The sequence below is a fragment of the Telmatherina bonti genome (assembly GCF_933228915.1).
Source record: "Telmatherina bonti genome assembly, chromosome: 4".
NCBI lineage: Eukaryota > Metazoa > Chordata > Actinopteri > Atheriniformes > Telmatherinidae > Telmatherina > Telmatherina bonti.
The window spans coordinates 19,103,187-19,127,596 of record NC_136622.1 but is presented as its reverse complement, the minus strand read 5'-3'; the positions used below and the strand labels follow the sequence as shown (position 1 = coordinate 19,127,596).

Sequence of the window (24,410 nt, the reverse complement as noted above, 5' to 3'; positions counted from 1 at the left end):
TTGTAGATAAAGCGGCTGTAAAGTACAGTAATGCAGTAGACTGGAGGCGCAGTCACACACTCTAGTGCCCAAGTTCAGTCTTTGAAAGCTACTATCCTTCAACTTTTAGATGTGTACCCTCTCTGAGCACAAGTCATTCAGCTCTGGAGAGGCCCATAATGAGCCATTCGTTTCATTCAGGTGTAATGGAGAAGGGACATGTCTAAAGGTTGCAAGGACTGGACTTTGCCACCCCAACTCTAGTGTTTCAATGTTTGTTTGGATTTTCTTTTTTTTCTTCCATCACATACCAAAGATTTGATGGCTGTGCTGCACAAATCATAATTACGACAAACATGTTCTGGACATCCGCATTGAAAATATTGAGGCGAAGAGAAGCTGCTGCTGTGTTTAATCAACAGTTTAAGTTCCTCCCAACCAGCTCCTTTCTCCAGTAATCCTGCTTTTTTCTTTATACCCCCACCCTCCTTTTTTTTTTTTTTAAATTTTTTTTTTTGTTTTGTTACAGTGTTGTTCACTGTTGTTTCAGCGGTGTGCTTAAGTGCCTGTTTTTTTTTTTTCCCTCAGAGTGATAGTCCTTGTAAAAACCTTGTTCACACTATCATTAGATATGGTATGCAGCGTTCCTTTTGTGAGACCAAGTTCTTTTCAAAAAAATGTTTTTATATATATTTTAAAGTTATACAGCGCCACAAAGTATGCTATTGATTTGGCTTGTGCTTTGTGTGTGTGGACCCATGAATTTGAAAAGATGTTTTACTTCTTCAGTTTAGGACTGGAGATTAGGTGTGCACTCAGCTTTGAATGAAGTAATCCTGAACACAGCTATGTGTTATCATACAAGTGTTAGAGCTCTTATTTAAGCGTTGTTGTATAAGTTTGTCTTCAGAAAGGTCTGTATGAGCATAACGCTGACCTTGTTTAATAAGTTGGTGCAAAGGTGAGAAGTATTTTCAGAAGCTGCTCATTAAAAAAAACAAAACAAAACAAAAAAAACCCCCAAACCCCACAAAATTCCATTTTGTTTTACATTTATACAACCAAAGTGATGTGCAAACTCTGCATTTTCTTCAAAAGACACATTGTGTTTTTGGTACAATTTTACAAAATGTGTATTTGTTTAGAAAAGCTTATTCTGATTGTAAAGTCAGTGTAGGGGGCTAAAGAATGCTTTTAGTCAGCAGTTGTCCTATCAAAGAAACAAGGGCATCTGTGTGTGGGTGGATGGTGGAGTGGGTGTGTTTCAAAGTCAAAACCCCCCTTTTGAGATTATGTTAGAACATTTTGGAATACTTTATAAAGCTCTTATATTGAAAGCAACCTCAGACATTGAGATGGAATTATTTTGTGGGTTTTCATTGAATCAGATTGCTGATGAATAAATGTTCACTTTTAGGAAAAAGTGTCAACCCCCCCCAAATGGCCAAAAGTTTATTATTGAAACCCATTATCCCATTTTTCTGCATCATTATTAATCATGGTAATCAAGTAAATTTTCAATGTAATTACAGAAATCCTACATATTCTGCCAAAGTTACAGTAATAGTTTTGTTTTTCAGTACATGTTAGTTTTCTGTTGCTTTTAAGACTCAAATAAAGAAATCATACGCATATAATTCAGCTGTCACCAAATCTAGATTGAGATGAAAGCATGATATATCCATCAGACAAATGTTTATAATTATCACTGTTCTTTAATTAAAAAAAATAAATTATATATATATATATATATATATATATATATATATATATATATATATATATATATATATATATATATATATATATATATATATATACAAATTCCCATTTTTTTTATAAAGTTACAGGTGAGCTGTGAATCAGACATGGTCACTTCTGTCTTTTGGCACTCTTTTGGCATTAAAACTGCTTATATTTAGTAGTTATATCAGCCTGTATTACATTTTATTCTCTTTCTATGCACTTATACATTCTCACATGTGCACTATAGACATTAAAAACACTGCACACATAGATGCAGCCATTAATTATACTCATATGAGAATCACTGCTGGAGCTTTTAATTAGGTTCTAATCACTAATACCAGTCTAAGTATTAAATTCTTAATTAAAAACAAGGAATTTCTTTAGCTATCTCCTCGAGCGCTTGGCTCTCGTCCAGCTTTGTGCTTTCCTCTAACCAGCCAGGCCTGTAGTTCTCTCCATATGGCTAATAACAGGCTGAAGGCTGGTTTCCCCCTGCACTCTGGAATGCAACAATTACACCTCAGAATGAGTTTATTTGCTGGTTACAGGTTTTTACATCCTGTCTGACATGAGTCTGTTGTCTGTCAGACCCCCAAATAACATCAGCGTGTCATAAAACAAATCAGTAGGCATAGATGTCTTTTTTAATACTTTAATAAGGTGAAACCAGCCCAGTTCCAGCAGTGACCTGTTCCACTGAAACCTCTATGGTGCTCTTTTAATGGAAGCAAATATATATCAGTTTGCTTGGACTAATTAACTAGTTAACTAGTTAGCTAACTAACTAACTTACTAACTAACTAAATAAATAGCCCTAATTTGATCAATCAGCATGTCCATGAGTGTCATTAAACTTAATTCTTCCAATTTCTATGTCATTTTAATGGTTCAGTATTGGCCAGCTCATGCAGGTGAGGAAGCATCAGCTAACATCTACCGCTCTAGTCAAAAGTTTGGACACACATTCAAATTAAATTTAATTTGTAAGTGTGTCCAAACTTTTGTCTGGTAGTGTAAATTAAACTTTTTATTTGTATTTTTTCCTATTAAATAATGGTGCAGTAGAAAGTGAATTGTGAGCACAAAGTGTAGTAAACAAGTATGAACTCATTTATTTATTTATGAAAGCAAAATTCTCATAAATGCAAGTATCACAGGCCTGGTGCACGCTCTTCCCCATGACTCACCGAGTCCACATACTGTGTGTGGACTCGTTGACTCAGTGGATAGAGTGGTTATCCTTCAGTCGGAAGGTCAGCAGTCCTCTCCCCAGCTGCTCCACATGTTGAAGTGTCCTTGGGCAAGACACAAATTTCCACACTGCCCCCACTCTTAGGAAAAAAGGCACTGCATACTAAGTGTAGAATGTGTGTATAAAATGGGAAGCGTTCTATGAAAGTTGGCATTTATAAAAAAAAAAAAAAAAAAAAAAAAAAAAGTTGAGTTTTAAATTGAATTAAATTGGGCTTGTGAAAAGATTTTTATTTTTTATTATCTTAGTTTTACTTCTGGCTTAGATGGATGGTCACATCCCCACAGCTCACCTAACAAAAAAACATTAAACATTCCGTCTGCGATGGCCCACATTTAATCAGTAAGAATTGAAAAAGGCTGAGCAGCATAGTTGTATGCTTTCTTATTTTGTCCTGCTTCTCCTCGGTCCTCCTTATTTACTTGCACACCTCTTCTACCCAAAAGTAGTTGACAGACACTGCAGCTTCACCACTGACACAAACAGCAACAGGAAGTGTGGCGCTATGACCTAGTTTGATCTCTGAACTATTTTCGAAACACCTTATTATGATTCTATTTTGAAGAATTTATCTTTCTGTATTAGTTGGGAAATAGCAATAGTGCTAATACGAGACCAGAGTGGTGATCAACAAAAAGGTTGAAGCAGGCTCTTCTTGTACTGCAGTGTCATTTGATATTCTTTCCAATGTACATTAAATGTTTCAATCTGTTTTTCAAACTGGACTATTTAGATCTCAGTAAACAATCTATATTCTATATAATCGATGCGTCTATCTGCACTGCTGAGAAATCCTGTCTGGTGTCAAGTTTCAGTTCCTTGTTTATCATGCCTTCATGAAGTTCTTCTGATTCTTTGATGAAGTCATTGCAATTCCTGATGCTGCCTCACAATAAAAGTTTCCAATTAGAAGAAATAGGATCTGACAGCTCGTTCCTTTTAGGATTCGGTCCCAAATTGTTAAAATACCTTTTATTCGTTAAGCTCTGCTACCAGTGAATCCCACATTGAATCTTTTATTCATGTTTTCTGTTTAGTAAGTCTCTTTTACCTCTCTCTCTCTTTGCCTCTTCAGGCATCTGAAGGAAAACCACACTAATGACTCATACAATACAAAGCCTTATAACTCAAGAGGTGGTGTGGTTAACAAACATGGCAGACTGGCTTAAATGCTCCAAAGTCTGCCAAACATATGTAAGATTATTTGCCTACTATCCACCGTGTTAACCCATTAAAACCCGATGGAGCATATCCACGCTTTCACCATTTAAGCCGCATGTATCATAATTTAAATCAACATTTCAAAGAAGCAAAACATGAGAGCAAAATACAAACCAGAGCTGCAAATGCAAAATATTTGACATACAATGTTGGTAAATATTGCAATGATCATTTGACCGCTAATAAACAAATACATAGACATACATGCTAGTTAGGGGAAGATTGTCAATATAACAGTTTTTTTTTGCCATACTGACACAGCAACTTATTGATTTTTAAAAAATTTTTTTTTATTTTGTGTAGCCATTTTAAAAAAAATGGAATAAAGGTTTAAGCTCTTAAATTATAATTTCATGGATATATCTTCAAATCATCTGAAATATAAGGTTCTAGTAAAACCTCATGTTTTAAAAGGCTTTTTTTTAAAAAAAAAAACAACAAAAAAACCCCAACTTTATTCAAGCAGGTGAGAAAAATCCCATTGAGATCACCCTTTTTCAAGGGTGACCTAGTAAAGAGCTCAGCAGCACATTTTTTTTAAATGCTTAAATAAAATGATTTATTTATTTTTTTACAATAAAGTCTCAGCTCAACCCAGGTTAAAATAAGAGATTGGAGCATTTTCTATATCTTACACAGCATTTTGTTTGTCTATTGTATCCTTTATGTTAAGTAACGGAAATGTTGCGACTTAACAGTCTTAACTAAACGAAAGGCATCAGAGAAAACAAAAAGGGAAACGTCTGATATTCTGCCTGGAGAAATTAGTATTTTCTTCCATTCACTTTATACATTATATTGGATGAGCAGGTAGCCACTAGCCAGTTCATTAAACTGGATTTAATTTTAGCCTATTAAAAAACTATGAACATACCTACACTTGATGACATGGGTTATTGATGGAAATAAATACTGGAACCTTTGAGCTTTGTTAACTTTGAAAAATGTAAATATGACAAGTCTACAGCAGAAGACAGGAGAAACAAGAGCAACATCAACTCTTGACATTACATCAGCTCTACCAAACGGCTGAAAGCAATGTGGAAATATATTTGTCTACCTCAGCCGTTTTCTTAAGGTGGATGAAGACAACTATACCAAACCTCCAAGCCTTTCTCATATATAGTACCAGTCAAAGGTTTTTACTCACTTTCCCACTAGATGTGATATCTTGTACAGCACTTTGTGTAGCCATAGCTGGTGGTAAAAGGCCTTATAAATAAACTGATTTGATTTGATTAGACTCAATGAGACTGTGTGTCCAAACATTTGACTGGTATGTAACAATTCTGCAGTAACTTTGTGAACCTATTCATGACAAGGCTAAAATAGGTCAAATTGCACACTGACTGGAAGAACTTCCAAACTATACATTAAAAGCTTTAGCTGCTCCACAGGTTCAGACCCAAATGACAATGCTAACCACTGCAAGCTCAACGTGACACACATAACCGTAAGTGCAAAGAAAACAAACTTTCTGGTAGATGCTCCACAAGCTCTCAGAGCTGGCTGCCTGCACAGACACATTATGTTTGAGGAGGGACTCCCATGGGTCAGCCAGCAGTGGTGGTGATGCATTTGTTCATGACTTGGCACCTCTTTCTGCAATAATTGAAATGGCCTGACCTGAGCCTGTGAAAATGCAATGCTAGAAAAATGTAACCTGTGACAAGAGCTCTGCATGACAGTGTCACAGGCTAAAAAGGTGCGCCAAAGCTGGCTAAGGTTTCATTTACTGAAGCAGAGCCTGCTGGTTAGAATTATAATATTGCATTTTAGTGCACTCCTATTGTTTTGGAACCACTTGCAAGAACCCTAGGGATAGCAGCAACCCACTTCCCCCTAGTCTCAGATGTTTTTTTTTGTGCCATTCATATGCAAACACACATATTCACACTGACTTGCATAGAAAAGGTACATTCGAATTGTTAGCATGCAATTCATGCTGGTCTATGCAATAATGCTCAGAGTCATGTGCACAGTGACTTACACACACTCACTCACATGTGTGCCAACACACAAGAATGTGCATGAAACAAAAAGGCTGAAATGCACTGCACAATTACACATATTTTCTGGCACACACTGGTGTATAAACACCCGCCTTATAGGTGACTTGTGTGAAGTACTTCAGTGAGGTTGTGTAGAGGGTGGGGGAAGGGTCCATCAAATGAATGAATATGTATCAGGTAGGGATTGAAGTACTGACTTGTATGCAACTCTGCATACTCACCGAGTGTCTGTCACTCCGTCACTATCAAGATATAATAAGGCGTCTCAATGATGCTCAGAACCCAAGAGACTCTCACATCAAAGACACCTGTCCGTATATGTCTGCACCCTGTGCTCCCTCTTCCAGCTGACTCCTGCTCTCTATTTCTTTGTGTCTGTTTCACCCTCCTTCCCATCAGCTCCCTCTCCTCTGCTTTACCTTCAAAATGTACCACAGTTTACTCTTTCTTTATGCACTGCGTGGTTCGGCTGAAAGTTAATAAAATCTTCCATCTTTCTTCCTTCCACACATTCCATCCCACCACAGTATATCTTCTTTCCTTGTCACAATTTCTCTCTGTTTCTTCATTTCTTGCTCTGTATGGTTGCACAGGGGCTACCACTCTGACACCACAGCACATTCATCCTAAAGGGCATGAGAGATACTTCTGTCCTGAATACCACTGAGTGGATGTGCATGTATGTGTGTGTGTGCCTGTCAGACTCCATAAGCTCGCCATAGGTTAATGCCCTGGCCAGTGAACCTTTTGCCCTTTGACTCCAGTGTCCCAGTAGACACTCAACTCAACTGAGGATTTACTAGGATCTAAACAACACAGAGAGAGGCATGAAGGGTTCATTTCTTACCTTGCTGAAAGAATCCTCTCAGGCTTTGCCAAGGCACATTGGTGAATTCATCCTAAAACATGAAATGTCTTAAAGAATTTTTCCTACCTTCCAAATTTAACAATTTAACTAAAAAAGCCACAGTGGACAAGTAATGCGTTTAATCTCAATGCTGTCTTGTGAAGGTTTTTTAGCTTTTTATGCAATTGAAAATCCCTTTCCGAAACAGCCAAATTGGTTCTCTCTGGAGGAAAAAAAACTGTCAAAATCTTACTTCTGCAACATTTTCTTTTTCTCTTTATTTAGCTACTACTATCAAAGTATTAGAAACTTTATTTGTGAGGAACCAGTATATTGAATGTCATAAATGTTTCGCAGCTGTGTTTTAATTGTTTTTGGGTGCTGTGAGAGTTGCTCTAATGTATTGTTAAAGGTCAAGTCTTCCATTAATTTCAGTTGCCTTATGGGTAAACTAGGTGTGACGAAGTTGTGATGTGAAGTAAATGTGAGTTGGGACTGCAATTCTAGCTTGAATCAGCAAGACATACTATAGAAGAAGAGAAGATCTGGCCATGCTATGATATGCCATCAGGGGTCCTATGTGATGACCTTTCTGCTCATTTATGAATTAAATGTCTCAGCTCCCTTTTTTTATGTGGTCTTTGTTACCAGGTATTTATTTCAAGCCTTTTATCAGATTTCCTGCTCATTTCACACACTGAAAAAAAGAACATGTTGGATTTACTTAATTCAATAGTGGACATTGGTTGCACATAAATATTTTGGTTTGGCAGCAACTTAAACAATTGAGTTCATTTAACACAAGTTATTCATGTTGAATAAACCTGTGTATTTTGTGTTGATACAAAGTGATTAAAATGTGTGTTTATCAAGTAATTTAAGCTCTTTGAACCATTTAATCCTTCACAATTTTATCACTTTACTTTGACACTCTTATATCATTTTATGCCAATACTATTTGGTTAATTAAATACAACATGTTTTTTTATATTGCATGCAAGTATTATATTCTAATGGAAATTATACAATTTTATTATTTACTTTTCAAAACAAAATGTGTAATTTCAATTGCAGTGACAGGGAAAGAATTGAACTGTAATGACTGCAGTACAGTAATACTAATCAGTGACAAATAATGTCAATTTTTTTCAAATTTTATCAATATAATCACTGCAAACCAATGTTACCTTTCCTTTTGCAAAAGATTAAAGGAAACTATTTTGGAAGTGAACAATACAAACACTATGTTCAAAGCCTCTATTTTCAAGATTAAATGAATGGACAATTGTAACTAAACAATTCAATAACTATTGAACTAATTTAAAATGCAAAAAAATATTAGTTACAATTGCCATTCTCGTCAGAATTTATTGCAATGTCTAATAACTTTCTCCTAATCATTAGCATTACCAATATGTACAATAATTAATAAAAAATAGAGTTGCATGTCAAACTGTTTATTGAAGAGCCACAAGATTAAGAAAAACAATGATTTCCAGAAATCCCAAATCACTTTATTGTGAAATTACTGTTCAACCGCATTGTTAGAGGTATTCACAACTATTCACGGCAACTGAATTAAAATAACATAAAATGTCTATAAGATCTTCAGACCCCAAATACAAAATTACAATATAAAATAAAAATCTTTTTTTTTTGTCTCCGAGAATTTAAAATGTGGAGAAAAAAATCTGATTCACTAAAAATAAGTGCCACTTATACAATTAACAGAAATTATTTCAAAACTGTTGCACTTCCTTCAGTCTGGCCATGAATTTACCATGTGCATAAGAACTGTATTAAAATCTAATGGAATATCACTGTGGGAATTGGAACAGTGGCTGAACCTGACTTTACCTACACAAGGTGTAAGTTTCGTTAATTATACAGTAGCTTAAAAATGAACAAATATAACCTTCCCATCTTACCCACATGAAGGGCATGTACACCAAGAAAAACAATCCCTTCAATAGCTATGTCTGATTGACATTCTTGGAAGGAGTTTTGAAAAGTCTTTAGTCCATGTGAATTAAACATCTGGTTTAAAATGGCCCTGATGACACTACTTGGACTGTACACAGTTCCCCATCCTTTAATCTGTAAAAGACAAATAGAAACTGAAGAATGCTGCCAATCAGAACATGTAATGGAGAGGAACAGGGAAAAACTGGCTTTATCCATATGGCAGTTGAGGAGTAAACACTTGCTTAAGAAGAAGTATGAACAGATGACACTTCTTTTTGTTGTGGGATGTCGATTGTTCACATGGAAATTCAACCTCCAAATTGCAGGAGTCTGAACTTTAAATGTCCTTTCTCACATGTACAACAGCGAGCTCACCTTACTGCAGTAGTTTTGTCTTTAAGCTTTGGGCTTTCCTTGAGAGTTTAGTCACATCCAGCTCCATCACAACTTTTTGAATCACTTCGAAAGTGTAGCGAAGCTGTGATGGATACCTCATGTTCAAGGAGTAAAAAAGTCCAAACAGCAAGGCTGTTGCAACGGCCACATTGTCCAGACCTTGAAGAACCACCACACTCTCGATGATGATGCCAACATCAGAAGTATCTCTTGATGTCGATTCCCACTGTCGTTTTCTCAATGTCACTCAGTGCAGTGGCCTCAGTCATGTCCTGGTTAAAGACAAAAGAGTTTGAAACTTTAAAAAAAAAAAAGAAAAAAAAAGATGTTTTGTTTTGAATGCAGTCAATCTAATGTTATAGTCTATTTAAACCCATGTAATCAGCAAAACAGATTACAGCAGCAAAAGAATGCCCTTCTATGATGCATTGATGGTCAATTTTTGAAAGAGAGAGAGAGAGAAAGGGAGAAAGAAACAGAAAGAGAACAAAAGAGAGAGAGAAAGACAGAAAGAAAGAGTTCCTGGATGATTTTTATCATTAACATGGACCTATTTCATAGCTGTATACCAGTCTTAACCCTGGGAATCCACTGAACACAAATGCATTGTGAAAGCAGAGCAGCCCAAGCTTTACGCCCGGCACGTTGTTTGACCTGTAGAGTTTCAGAGCGGTCTGTTGCGGTCATGAGGATTATGTGATCATGCATCATAGTTGCTGGAGCCCTACTTAAAATGCTTTATAAAACTGCTTTAAAGTGAACAATAAACCAACAAAATAAAAAACCTGGAACAGTTTGTACGCGTTTCAAATGCTGCTCTTTATAGTGGTGATGTGTGGTGTCAAGCGGCGCTTCCACATTCAGTGGATCCCCAAGGTGGTTCTGCAGGTGAGGGTCAGTGCAGTGTAGGAAGAAGCAGGAATTTTCCTACTTTCACTATAATCACAAATTTGAAGCGGTTTCACACTGGTGTAACCCCTAATATAAGAAAAACAAAATTTTTTCACCTGACTGTACTATTTTCTTAAATCTCAGCACTGGAACCACTTTGCCAAGGTCATAAAGAGGACAATGGACCTAAACAGTCCAAGCAAGTATTTCCAGAGTTAACTGGATTCACTTTTATATGCAGCAAAGCCACAATCTGCTCACAAAACACTCACCATGTACTCCTGCACCAAGAGATCGGGATTTTCATCTAGATAGATGCAGAGTCCTTTGATGAGGGACTCCCTTCCGGCATCAATGTCCTCCTTAAGACATACAAAGAGAATAGAGATATTTGATTTAAAAAAATCTGAACTCAAATTATCAGTGGCATGGAAGAAAGTCATCAAGGACAAAACTTTTAAAAAGTCAGTATGTGACACAAACATCTACAAAACAACATTAAAACTACCAATTTGCATCTGACCGTTATGTACTGAATTTTATGTCATTTCAAATTATATTATATTCAAAAAATTATATTAAAAAAAAGGTACATTAGTCCATTTGTCATATTTTTATCATGCACAGTGTGTGCATGATAAAAATGACTGGGATAGATTTAGTAGAATAAGAACTCCCAGACAAAGGAAGATCAGCCAAGCTGAGTTAATGCAATGCATGTACACGTAATGGTTAAACAATTTAAAAGTTCTTACTGTCATCATGGCAGCTATATCTTTCAGCTTTCTGCCCTGCTTCCCTGACCGCTTTGCAAACACTCTCAGCAGACCATCAGACAGAATGTCCAGCTGCGACAGAAACCTTGATTGGAGTGGCATGGTTGTGATGCGTTTAAACTCTGCATTGATCTGAAAAAGACATGTAAATATTGTTTTTTCACAAACAGCACACCCAACAGATTTTAGAAGACATTTTGAGCATCAAAACTACACCTGCCCACCATAAGCTCTACTACTGAATACTTGGAAACACATGAGCATTACTTTTACATATTAACAATATAGCTAAGAGGCAACTAGTCATTGCATCATTTTTAAATGACCTCCATTGGATCAAAAAGAGCTGGCCATCTCTCTTGCACATCACAGATCATGGGGGCATCACAAACTAGTAATCCCTTTCAGACACAAGATCCTCACAAGAACAAAGATGGCAACTAAATGTGCATTTTCCTGACTGATGACGATTAGTTTTAATAACATGGCATCTATTCAAATGAATTAACAATGCATTCCATGTTCTAAAACTGCATGGACAACCTACATGAACACATGGAATCCGAATGTTATTCCCATAGTGTGTATGTTTGACTCGATAGTGCTTCAGAATTTGGGACCTACTTGGAAAAACTGAAGGGCAGGTCTTGCATTGCCACATTCACTCTGTCACTGGAACACTTAACACCATTCACTGTAAAAGCAGAAACAAACAAGAATTAAAGATAGAACTGGAGATCTTAGAAAAACAATTCAAGCACCTATTGAAAATACAAACATGCTTTTCTTATACTTCTCTCTAAAGCTTTGCATCCAGATTGCAGGAACACACACTGCTTGTTCAGCCTTGGGTCCACATCAAGGTAAAGCCATGTTACACACGGAATGGAAACTGAGTCGCTCACATCGGGATTACAATAAATACACAGTGCAGCATTGCTAACTTTTTCTTGTGCGTCACTGATATGAAAGATAATACCTGACATCATGATAAACCATCTAGCATCCAGCTTAGAGTTACATTGTCATATTGTTTGTCCATCCCACAGGTTGACTTATTCTTGCAAAAAGCATTTGTATACTTGGTTGCAATTAAGTAAAAATTGTCACAGAAAAAACAATAAGTAATATTAAAAGGTTACATAAATGTTGGTTACACTGACAGTTAATATATCAAATTATGCTGTAGTGATGGAATGTACTGGAGCCTACTGAACACTTTTATAATATTTTGAGCTATCTGATCCCATACATAACTGGGGCAAACTATCCAAAATGCTCAGAAACGCAAAATAAGTACATTAAAGTAGATCACACCAACTAAACTTATTACATTAATTACCTGCCTGATCATTTATGCAAGTAAAAGTTTAACCTATAGCAGAGATTCTGTATTATATGCATTAATGAGGTGGCCGGTCTACACGCGCTGGGCGATTTATGAAAATATGCAATGCAAAATAATGACCACAATTACAAAGGCAAATAAAGCATCGTGTTCTCACCACAAAAACTTGAGCCCACGTTCACGTCAGCTGACTCCAGACTTGATTTTGTCGGTCAATCTACAAAAAAACAAAACAAAAAAAAAAAAAATCTAGACACTGCAAAACTGCATTTCAATAACATTCATTAAGTGTACATCGACCGGGAAGTGGAGGTGGCTAACATAACATTAGCAAAGTCTGCTTGATGGTCAAATAGCCTTAACACTACAGTGCTGCGAACTCACAATGTAACAATCTTTAAAATTCAAACAGAAGACCAAAGGAGCGCCGCAGTACGCCAAAAGGAGCGTTAATGGCACCGCGCCAAAACATAAAATATCAAACGAAACTGTGAACGGCACGAGAAAATAAGCTCATGGCAGCAAACAGGACTCCCAAAACATTATTCTACGCTTGACTGACAGTTCTACAACATTTAAGAAGAAAATCCAGACTAACCGACTAACGTAGAGCTGATCCGTACCGTGATGAACTGCTGGAGCTGCTTGCCAACTTTTAACAACAATGCAAAGTGCGTCGACGAGATCGCGTGTGGTATCGCGATAATTAACGTCACATTATTGACTCGCTTTATCCCAACATGATCTGAATAAGTTCATGTACCCAATCTGCATATCATGTAGTTTCTACTCTAAACAGTCAAGTTTAAGTGAAAAACATGAAGCACTTGTGTTAAATACACCCAAAATGCTTAAATAAATCCATGATGTGGTCAGGCTCCTTTTTTCAGTGCATTGCATAAGCTGAGAATTTGTTTAAAGCTTGTCACATACTCCAGAAGCAAGAACTTTTTTTTTTTTTTTTTTTTGTTCTTGAGCCCAAGAGCACAAAATGACGTCATTTTGTCCTCATGGATGTGGCTTGTTCTCGATGCAGCAGCTGATCAGAACTTCCTTCTCGTGAGGCTTCGAGAAGTGCTGTGTGATTGGTCGGACATTTGAGGTGGTTGTGATTAATGAGGAAAAGCATGAAGCATAAAGTTGCTGCTTCTGCAGATTTGCTATTGCGATTTCAATGGATAGTTGTAATTACCAGCTGGACGAGCTGGTGAGAAAGTAGGAAAATGTTTACTAAATGTGGCATTTAAAGGGACAGACACAACCCCCGCTGCCACAGACAAAGTTTCTCATTAAATCTGAAACAACTGGGTCAATTGCTTCCTGCATATAACACAGACCCCTCCCCCAGTAATGCCCCTCCCTGAATTTTTTTTTATGCTTGGCATGCATTAATTTATACAGTTAAAGTCACTTTAAAGGAAATGCTGCCTCATGTTGCCACTTTGTGTTTAACTCAGCAGCCGTGACCCAAATCATCCGACCTACCCACTTATGTAATGTCGCTCTTCTCCATGTGACCTGTTTCCTCAGTGGGCCTGCACACACATTTACTTGCACAGCAGTCTTCATGCTCATGGCCAGAATATCCGGCCTGTACGCTTTGACCTGAACCGTGCTTTATCCACATAACCTTTCCATCCACTCCTGCCAAGGTCATCAGCCTTTTTTTGATCATATATCCATTTCTCTGCCTGAATCATATGCACACACTGAGTCTTGTGCTCTTTTCCTCCTTCTCCTCTTCAGCCGAAAGTGTGCTTCTAAAACTTGACTTTTTGTCACACATCCCATTATATCACATTGCGTTTTGTCAAGAAGTCCACCATGCTTATCAAGATTGCTTTTATGTAACTAACCTAGTCAAGTCCAAGATGCTGCACCTCATGTTAAGGAGAAGAATCATCCACTTACCTAACACCCTATAAAAAGAAATCTTGCCCAGTTTAATTTCTTAGAGTAGCCCTTTCTCCTTCATTACAAGAATCCCCCTTGATTTTTTTTTAACTTGAAGTAGACCATGCTTACATCACCAGCCTAAAGAAACTCAAATCCAAATTTGACATGATCCATCCATCCATTTTCTGAACAGTTAAGAGTCGTGGGGGAAGCTGGAGCCTATTCCAGCAATCCTTTGGTGAGAGACAGGATACACCCTGGACAGGTTGCCAGTCCACCACAGGAAACTGGGACATGACTCCCATTTGATTTCTTTTTTATAATTCTTTGAAATTGATGCTTAATTTGAATGGCAGAAATGTACATACCAGAGAATGCACAATATGTGTGTTGTGTATGACAAATCAACACTGATTTTAGTTAAATGAAACGTGTATCTATATATACAGTTTACTGTAGTGGAAACTTTGGTTGTGCTGAAGTTATGGAACTCAAAAAGTTTTGTTATTCTGTGTCTTTCTGTATTTCACACAAACACAGACAGGCTGGCACGCATTGCCAGTGACTGTGTGATCCATCAGTTACTGGGAAGGAATGCTGTTGCCCTAACCCGGCCCAAAAAGCTCATTAATCAAGCAGGGAGAGGAGTGGTTGGAAGGAGGGAACAGTGGTGAATTTTATTATCTTTCTTCACAGGACTGCTAATCAGTATTTATTGATGGTGATGGTTCTCTCCATTCACTGAGAGAATAATGGAAAGGAAAAAAACTTCTCTTTTACAGTACGGTAAATGCATATGTGTGATGTATGTAGACACGCAAGCTTAGACGGATTCTTCATGTATGGAAGGACATCCTCCTTTTGTATGCAGTGAAACTTAAAAATACACACACATACACACTACTCCCATGTCCTTGCAGCTCACTCAGTGAAATTTTTTTTTTTATTTAGGTCTTTATTCCTTTTTTTTTTTTATTTCTCTTCTTTCCAGATTCTTATCAGTCACAAGAAAAAAAAAAGTTTTTCGTGTCATTGACCTTTTGGATGCATGTGGGTGGCTAAGAATGTGTGCTTTTGTGTGTTGGTATGTGTCTGTTTTGTGATTATGTTGTTATAGATTTAAAGAAATAAAAGCTCTCAGCGTTGGAGATTAAATTCTTCTCTTACTTAAAAGACTAATTACCAAATTGTAATTGATATTCTTTCCATTTATCCCTTTGAAGTGGGAAATTAAATGTTATGAAAGATAAATTCACGGTTTTATTTTTTCACACAACCGTGAGGACAGGAAAACACACACTACCAGTGTGTAACCCAAAGAATGTCACTAGAACAGAGTACTGGTACCTGTAATTTTGATTTGCAGCCTTTCCTAAATCAAAACTAGTGATACAAACATGAAACAATAACTTGTTAGCACTCAGTGATTCATCTAGGACAGAGTTTAAGGCTTTTACGTCAGATAAATGTCAAATTCAGTAAGTGTGGCTTTTTAACTAAATTTGTAATGGAATATTTCTTCCTTCTCAAACTCATGTGCCTGCTGTTCTGGCACACAAACTAACATCATGTCTAGTTCATGAAGACAATGTTCATTGTAAGTCAGATAAAATTGTACTTATTTGTGATAAGTAATTACAATTGCACTTCAATAGGCAAAAAAGGATAAAAGAAAAATGAAAAGATGAATAACATTGATTCATCTGTATTTTTACTTTCGTTCATTTTGACCATCCTCGTCTTAATATCAATGGAACCGTCATGAAAACATCATTAGCAATTAATCACATAAAAAGAGAAAAGAAAAAGTGTCGGTTCAGCAGAACTATATGACATATTGGGTAGGGATGCCATCAAAGCCAAATCACCAATGACTGTGATGCAATGTCACTTTAATAACGGCAACAAATATCTGTTAAAATAAGCAACAATAGATGGCACGTCTGTATATACTAGACCTTTGAAGATACATTTTACTGCCATCAGCAGCAATTAGGAACCTTAAAACAGAAGGCACAAAAAAGGGATAAAAAGTCTGAGCTTTTGTTTTTGGTTTTTTTTTTTGTTTTTTGTCAAAACCCTTAAGAAGCATTTGGGAACTGAGGACACTGATTGTTGAAAGTATGTAGATGGAATTTTTTCCCATTCTTTGTGTACAACTTCAGTTGCTCAAGAGTTCGGGTCTTTGTTGTTGTATTCTGTGCTTCATAATGTGCAACAAAGATTCAATGGGAGACAAGTCTGAGCAGGCAGGTCAGTCTATTACCTGCACTCTTTAACTTCAGAGATGTTCCTAAAAAAAACTTTGCACCTTGAAACAGTAATAGTGCCTTCACAGATGGACAAGTTAGACATACAACAGTATTAACACACCCCCATACTATTGGAGACACTGGCTTTTACACTTTGCGCTGATAACAATTCGGAAAGTCCTTTTCCTCTTTGGCTCAGAGGACATGACACCGCTGATTTCCAAAAACAAGTTTAAATATGAATTTGTCAGTCCACAGCAGACTTTTCCACTTTATCAGTCCGTCTCAGAGGAGCTTGGGCCCAGAGAAGCCAGTCACGTTTTGGGTGTTGTTGACATATGGTTCTGGCTTTGCATGGTAGAGTTTTAACTTGCACTTGCAGATGTAGTGACAAACTATGTTAGCTGTTTTCTGAAGTGTTCCAGAACCCACGTGGTAATATCCTTTACACGATTATGAAAGTTTTTATTGCAGTTCCGCTTGCAGTTTAAAGTCTGTGGTCATTCAGAAATAGTTTTCAGCTTTGCTGCTTGCATGCAGGGATTTCAACAAATTCTCTGAATGTTGCGATATTATGGGCTGTAGAGGATAAATTCCCAAGGGAACCTTGTCCCATCATTGTTTGTGAACAACTGAGACTTCCAGGGATGCTTTTTTTATATACCTATTCAGTTTCCAATTAACCTGTTCCTCTTTGCAGATTTCTGATCAGGTGTTTTTGAGCTTTCTTCAAGCTTCCCAAGCTTTTGTTGCCCTTGTCCCGGTTTTTTCAAACTTGTTGCAGGCATCAAATTAGGGCTGCAACGATTACTCAGGTAACTCAAGTAACTCAAGTACAAAAATTGATCGAGGCAAATTATTCGCCTCGAGGCGTCGTTTAATTAAAATCACGTGGTGATATATTTTAATTTATGCATCATTGCGGCATTCTCAGACCACTGCACTGTTCGGAGGGACTACATCACTGTTTCAGTAAACATATAAAACATCTAAACATGTATAAAATATATAAAAACAGAACCTGTCACCTACGGTATGTCTGTACAGTATGACTGTTTCACCCGGACTGATGACGGACATTTCAAACAGCAGCGGCGAGCGGTTTGCTTTCTGTCTGAAGATTCTCGTTGCTTTGGTCTCTAATGGCAGAGAATGAAGAAGACGGGAGGAAAAGACAGAAAAAGTCGCAAGTGTGGGACCATTTCACACTGAAAAGGGCAGAAAACGTAATGCAGTGTGTGTGCTGTATAGCAGGTGTCAATGTTGCCGCACCTGAAACGCAGAGTCAAAAACTTGGCTGTCTCAACGGCCCAAACTAACCCTGTCAGAGTTGCCAGTTTTGGCTAATTTCAGCCGCATCGAACTCCACCAAAGAGCTGCTCTGTCAATAACTCCACATATATATTGAAAAAGAAAAAACACCCACTTTCTGGAGGCATTATTGTATTTTCACCATATACTGTTGCATAAGAATGCCATTACTCCGCAAATTATATAGGATAATGATTCCTTGTTAAAAAGCTGAATGTTACTGATTTGGCAACGTCGCAGGATACGTAGCGTGGGAACTCTTTTTTTGGGGGGGGGGGCTGGCTCTCCTCTTGTCTTAGTATGTTGAGTGCGACTCGTGTTGAATTAACAGTGAGGATCACTGTTTTAGTGTAACAAAAAATGCCACATTTTAACATTCAAGGCATTTATTCCTTTTAAAACATGTCCGAAGCATGTCATCAAACACATCTGCACTAGCTTGACTGGTGTGGTATCTGTTCACTTTTATTAATACCAAGTACGAGTACACACGCTTGGTATTGAGCCAATACAGATGCTGGTATTGGTATCGGTGCATCCCTAACTAAAAGGTTTTATTTATTTGTCTTTTTATTTTGTTTAGAAAATAAGAACTTTGCAGACTCCATAAACAAAGTAAAATGGTTAAACCTACATATATAAAAAACATACTTTTAAATGGTACCAACCTGCTTTGATACAATGTCTGAATGGTGGGAATATCTAGAGCATGACGCATCCAAAGCCCAGATTGAAAGAAAACCACAACTAACCATCAGTGCAGGCAACCCAGCACCTAAATAAGGGGGGCGCAAAGTGGATAATATCATGAAAGTTACAAATATCTTGACTTTAGCTGTGCTGGGATATCAACAGCACATTTGTGTTGTCTCTGTGGTGCCAAGCAACTTGAAGGGGTACTTGAAAACATCACTTCAGTGTAGATAAAAAAAAAAACAAAACAGCCTTCTTCAGAAGAGCTGGAGATCCTAACCTGAGGCGCCAAAATTTGGTCTGTGTGAAGGATCTGATAAAATGAAATAAAGTTAGATGTGAGTGGAACTTACTGCAAGGCTGAAGAAACCTCACACTTGATTTTTTTTTTTTTTAATGTTCAGATGTGGCAAATGTTCTAAAAGTATTTTCTCCTGAAAATAATGTCAAAAGAGTTGACAGCCTGCCAGACAAGAAAGCAACACAGAGGCTGCAATTGTTCTTTACAAATAGACCTGCTGACATGGGTCAGAAAGTCTAATTTCTGACTCAAATATAATGGCTGACAGAAGAATTGTTCTTTTTCAATAATATATTCATGAGTTATGAAGTTTCTTGTTTCTTTTGGTTTACCTTTGCATGAGTAAATAAAAAGTAAATGATGTACACGAAGTGATGAGGGTGATAACATGTTATAAGAGAGGTTTCTTTGGCCAGTATATGAATATATATGTATGTACGACTTTTGACTTGATCTGTATTTTGCCGTGGGCACAGAAAGATTAAGAACAACTCAGTTACATTAACCTTGCACTTTCAAATAGTTGTGTTTATGTGAGTCAATCTGCATCATTATGGGATCTTAATGTGTGCAGTACATTTTATAACTACTTTTTTGTGGTGTGAAAATCTCCTTGAGTACATTTACTGTCAAATGGATCAACGCCTTCTTAGTACTTTAAGTGGAAAGTTGAAAGCCAAATCTAGCTAACATGGATATTACCTTCATATTCTTCAAAATGTTGGCAGCATAAATGTAGAGTGCATGTTTAGTGGTTCATTCTGTATGTCCTTAGATGAAATATTTCACTGAAGTGGCTGCACGACTTGGAACTTCCTGACATATTTCTTTCCATGCTTTGGCAATCCTGTTTGTGAAATGATAAAGCTCCAAACACAGCAGGGCTCCTGACTTAATTTTTGCATTGGTTACACTGGTGCTACTAACTTTTTTTATTTGGGTGCACCAGCAGTAAAGTTTAGGCGCACCCAATTTTTTTACACCTTCATGCTCAGCAACTCATTTTACTGAATATTTTTAGATCATAATACATAAACATTGTGCTTTGATCACGACATTGACGCCATTGCTCTGTGATTGTGTGTTCCAGTTTTCTATGGAACTTGGAATTTCTGAGAAATCTTTTGCCAGAAATGACGAAGCAATCTTGGAATTCTGAGCTGGGAACTTATGAGTTTTAGAGGACCCCGAGCTTCCAGATTTCAAGACGGCTTCGCCAAGTACCACGTGTAGTCCATTGCTGTCTTTAATCATATACTTTATAGTACATTTTGTGTCCATTAAGCTTCCAGTCTAAACATCAGTGAGTTGTTTTTATTGATATGTACATTCTTGTAGCAGGTTTGTTCATTAAAAAAATCCTATCAATGATGATGGTTTATTAATCATAACAACTCAAATTGGCTGGTTTTCGCATGGTGCACATTTTTACAATGACCTTTTGATTTTTTTCCTTTACTTTTATGACATTTGTAGACACTCACAAATTTGCTTCCAACTTGGTGCAACTGGACCCACAACTACCTGGTAATGACTATATTGTTTCATTAGTGTTTTCAGTGAGACGTAATGTTGAATTATACAGTGTCTTGATGGACGCACACATTTGGAGGCTGTCTCTTATACCTCAAAGCAGTCTTATATATAGCACTCTGTATCATACTCTTAGTTTACTGACAAGGGCCCACTTAACAGCTCTATAAAGTGGGGAGAACATTATAAATTAATGACATTATAGTAACAAATTCAGGTCAATAAGATTTTTATTTTCAGGGTTGGTAAGTTTTCAGCACACTACCTGAAGCCAGCTGAGGACACACATCCCAAAAAATGCAAGAGTTTGCAAAGTCTGAAATATACAAGCTTCTGCAAACGTTGCAAATGGTGCACAGGTGTGCAGAAACTGACTGCTTGGATGATTTAAAAAAAAAAAAAAGAAGGAAGCATGTTAAAAAAAAAGAAAAGAAGAAAGTAGGTAGAAGCTGGAAGTTAAAGAATGATGGTTGCTGAAGTGAAAGCACTATGTGAACAATCAGACAGCACCAGCCACAGGATGGTTTTTGGACCACATGTTTGCTGCTATGTGGCGAGTTTGTAGCCTTCCTCTTTGCTTTTTTTGCCTTTTTCCTATCACCCGACGACTGCCACATCTTTACTTGATGGACAGCCTCAAACAGCCACTGACCCGCTAAGTAAAGCTGCTGAAGCATTTCTTCAGGCAGATAGGGGCAAGGCAGAGGTAGACAAGGCTGTTATGAGATGCTACAGACAGCTAGAGAGGACGGTTTTTGTAGGAGAAACAAAGGTGATTTTGAGCAGCAGGAACCAGGGAGAATAGGAAGAGAAATTACTCCAGTCCGTCTATGTTCTCCCCTCCTCCTCCTCCCCAGTGGTATTAATTAGCAGCAGCAGATGAGTGGAGAACAGGAGCCTAAAGGGAGAACAGGTTCGTGTCAGGTTAGCTTATACTGTTGTGGGCCCCCCTCTCTGGCCTTCACTCTTTGTCTTTTCCTCTCCCTTCTCACGTGTACGCAACAGACATACACACAAACAATACGAGGTGTTACAGATCGTAGAAATACCAGCTTTCCTTCATTATGGCTAACACTGAATGTGTTATGTGCTTAAAAAGATGTGAGTTTTAGCAATTCCAGTTTAAGTTTCACAGCTTTAGCTTCAAAACACTTCTTCATGAATGCAGTCAAGAACCCTTCAGATTGGGACTCTTAAACTATTGCACCTCACAGTCATGCCAGATCACAGTTTCAGCCTCACATTGGCTTGCCAGCTATCCGCACTGAACGTATTTCAGCCTCCCCTTTAATTGTCATTTTTAAGTTTGCAAAATAAAACTAATTTGCTTCAGTTTTAATCAAATCAGTTGTCTGCATCTGCAAAGGCATGCCATGTATTTCACTCCTGCACTACTGTCACACACCACAAGTACTAGCATGCAGAAGAATACTATTGAATGCTATTTCTAATAGTAAAGATAGAGGTCCAGGTCCAAACTAAAGCTTAAAGCGGATGTAGTGAAGGTAATACAGAAGTCCAGGATAAAAGATGATACAACTGCTTCTCTCAGTATAACATTCTTGTTCCTTTGCAACTCTTAATGTTCTCCTGTGTTGATAGATGGTCATTTATTCAAAATCATAGTGGAGATTAAATTACCTCGAAGGGCAAAGAACTACTGATTCTTTTCTTTGACAAATGTACAGAGCTCTTTAAAAAAGTTACTGCTGAGAAACAGTTGCTGATATAATTAAATTTTCTTGGATTTCTCAGTCTTTTCCTCACTTTTGAGTAAAGCCTGTTAAATATTCTGCGAGAAGCAGGAACTTTTTTCTTGTTGTCGAGGCCACAAGAACAAAATGACATCATTTTATTTTTGTGGACATGATTGAGGAGATCTTGCGGCTTGTCCTTGACATATCAGCCAAGCAGAACTTTCTTCTAGTGGACCAACGTGGAAAAGCACAAAGCAGACAGTTGCTGCTTCCATATTTTTGCTGAAACCCGGTTGAATGGATAGTTTTAATAAACAGCTGATCAAGGTGAAGTGTTGTATGTGAAAACACATACAACACGTGTGTTTTAAAGACACGTGTTGTCCACTTCATGCACAACCCACCCTGCCACCGATGAACTTTCTTGTTAAAGGACCAATAGGCAGAAATTGGTCATTTTTGGAATGAAAGAATTAAACAATCTCTGATGTGATGAAAAAGAGGTGTAATTCCATGTGGTGTATAATTGTGTTCATTTCCAGCCCAGTGTTTACCAGCTGGTCTGGCCGTGCATCATTCGAGTCCCCACCTCTTTTCTCTTTGTTCAGCCCTCCCTCCCTCCCTATAAAAGGCTCCAGCAAGCAATGGCGCCACATATTTTCAAAACAAAATGGCAGAAAACAGGATAAAATGTTCTTCTGAAGATTGTGATATTGGTCAGTAGAGACAATATTTGCATGTATGTGCATAGCTTTATGTGTGTTTCGGTCACTTTTATAACAAAAAGAATGGTGCTTTTTCGATTTTCAAGCATGTTTCTTTTGGAACTAAAGAAACCAGATAGTGACAACTGCTGCAAAGGAGTCATCCCCTTGTATTTGAGCTACAGTTTAACTCAGAGCTAGTCGTTCTTTAGCTGTATTTAACAACCTACACGATATAAGTTACTTCCACATGTTCCACAACATGGTGATATAGCTTTACTCATCCACAAATTAACCTCCAAAGTGCAAAAACACTGAGCAGAGTGGAGGGGAAGAGAGACATGTGGCTCATGGTACACTTTATTTTAGTCTGCAGGCAGTGTTCATAGCAAACATTGCGGTGAAACCATTTCACATTTTGCTCTTTTAAATATGAAACAACTTGGTCAGTCTTTCTCTGCATATAAAAACACCAACATCCCACCAGCAGTAATATTTATCCTGTCGCAGGCGAAGCTTCTCGTGGAGTATGAACTGACCGAACCAAAATAAACTTTTTTTCTTATTTTTATGGCCTTGAAAGCAAGAACAAAGTTGTTGCTTCTGTTGGAGTCTGTAACAAGCTTACCTTTCTGCTGCTATCATGACTGAGAATGTGTTTTGAGAGAGGGCTATTTGGAAAAAAAAAAGTTATCATTGTTTAGTGTGTCCCAGTCTCTATGCCATCATCAGAGGTCTGACCTGTCCATCTGTCTCTCCAATTCTGGACAGTTTGCCTTAGAAGAGGGTTCAGGGCTTTTCTTTGTTCAGAATCACCCAACACCCCATTCAGCGCAATACCAAGAATGTTGTGTTTGTATTTAAAAAGAAATGTAAATGCAACATTTCTTAACACTGATAAAAGATCAAATTTCCTGAGACTTTCTGCCTCTCTCACTGTTTATTCTCTCTTATCTCAGGTATGTGTTTCTTGTAAACTTTATTTTAATAAAACCATCATTACTTATTTTTTTTTATCAGCACTTAACTGCTTTAATATGAAGATATATCAAAACTGCAGTTATTGTAAAAAGGGGGAAATTTCACCTTTTCTATGTGTGCCTGCAGAAAAATGTTTTCTTTTTTTTTTTTTTTTTATTGCTCTTTCAACTGACCTAGCTACTTTACAAAAAACTAATCAATCACATACACAGATTATATACAGTGGTAGAGGAGGCAAAACTCCCAATGTGAGCATAAGTGAACAGAAAGTTTAGTTTTCCTGATGCAGCAAATCGCTTATGATGTCCAGAATGCTGTTAAACCAACTTCATATTCTCAGTTTGTTATGATTATGTCTCTTTCATGGATTATATCACTGTTTGATTTATAAACTAAACTGAGAGAATGAAAGCCATCTTATATGCATTAAGAAAAAGAACAGAAACATAAGATCAAAGAAAGTGCCATAAAAACACTGCATTTCTGTGCTAATGAAAGGCTGCTTAAATATAATGAATATAATTACCTGTTTAACTGCTTATTGGGACTGTACAGTGATACGTTCATTGCTGATGATGCTACAACTGGGGTGTCAGAACTATTTAT

At 37.3% G+C, this 24,410-nt stretch overlaps 1 protein-coding gene across 1 annotated transcript in view; it reads left to right on the top strand.

Moving 5' to 3' along the window:
• The window catches only part of LOC306755138 (forkhead box protein J3-like), a 77,254-nt gene that overhangs the window by 19,987 nt on the left and 32,857 nt on the right, over positions 1–24,410 (top strand). The gene's annotated exons all lie outside the window — the stretch shown is intronic.